Below are 1,204 nucleotides of genomic sequence, written 5' to 3' on the forward strand. Positions count from 1 at the left end.
TTTTCGTAAACTAAATCAAAATACAAGGATTTTCGGGCAATAACTCTTTTCGATAATGTTGTATCCATGACAAGTCAATAACTTCTAGTTGTCTTGTTGATAATGTTGTATCCAGACTAGTCAATAACTTCTAATTATATTTTTGTTTTAGTTAACAATTCAATGTTTTGGTAAAAGTATATATCAACGCTATAAATGCTAAGTGGATGCTCTAGCTTTTTCCATTGGGGTATTATATATATGAGATGTCTAAAAACTCAAATAGATATATCTAAGAAAAAGAGAGAGACAGCGCGCTCCAAGCTCATGGCAACGACGGCTCTACTTTTAATTATTCTCTTCAATCTTCTCTTCAAAGGTGATTACATGATTTCTTGCTCATCCGTCGTATGTCGGAATTCAAGCTTTAGTGATAGAAAAACTCCACACAAATTTTCCGTTTCTTTTTTTTTTTTTTTTTTTTTAAACATACAAACAATAACGTAGGTCTCATTAATTTTCATGTGCTTAAAGATTTTTTTATGTGTTAATCCGATATTTCGTAATATAAATCAAGGCAATAATTGATTAAATGTCTCATAGCTAGGCAATTCCCATTTGATTTGTTTATATGTTTACACATCGATATCGATGTAACATGTCCCTAACCACTTGCCTTTTAGGTTTCTGTCAATGCGAATTGAAAGATATAACAGTGGGGACAGAAAGAACTTCTGCACTGATAGAAGGTAAACAAGAATGGAAAGTCAGTTTTATAAACACATGCAAATGCCCGCAGCAAGCCCTTACAGTCTCTTGTGATGGTTTCAAGACGGTCGAGAAAGTTGATCCGGATGTGTTTGCGCCCGTCGGGAATAATTGCACTGTCAACGGAGGCCGCCCAATAGCTCCTTTTGCGACTGTCCAGTTTCTTTATGCTTGGGACCCTCCTTTCATTTTCGTGCCAGTTTCCTCTCAAGTTAACTGTGAAGGGGCGTTTAAGTAATTTGCCAGTCTATTTGATCATTCGTAATCAAAGAAGTAGTTTCTGGTTGTATTTATCTTTTTGTTTATTGATTTTTTATAGAACTAAAAAGACGTGTACATCTTTTTTGTGATGTAAAGTAATGCTTTCTGTTAATAGAATGTGACATACTTTTGTTTTTGTTTGTCTTATAATATTAGATGATATTGATTTTGATAGATACCCTTTTTTTTTTTTTTT

General features: G+C 33.5%; 1 long non-coding RNA gene across 1 annotated transcript; it reads left to right on the top strand.

The window, feature by feature from the left end:
* Positions 1-208: 208 nt before the first annotated feature.
* Positions 209-1,144, top strand: LOC145120777 (uncharacterized). The gene is made up of 2 exons (XR_013714355.1): positions 209-358; positions 663-1,144. It is a non-coding gene; the product is annotated as an uncharacterized LOC145120777 (long non-coding RNA).
* Positions 1,145-1,204: the final 60 nt, after the last annotated feature.

The sequence above is a fragment of the Lactuca virosa genome, chromosome 6, assembly GCF_052849685.1.
Source record: "Lactuca virosa cultivar CGN04683 chromosome 6, Lactuca_virosa_CGN04683_v6, whole genome shotgun sequence".
In the NCBI taxonomy this organism is placed as follows: domain Eukaryota; kingdom Viridiplantae; phylum Streptophyta; class Magnoliopsida; order Asterales; family Asteraceae; genus Lactuca; species Lactuca virosa.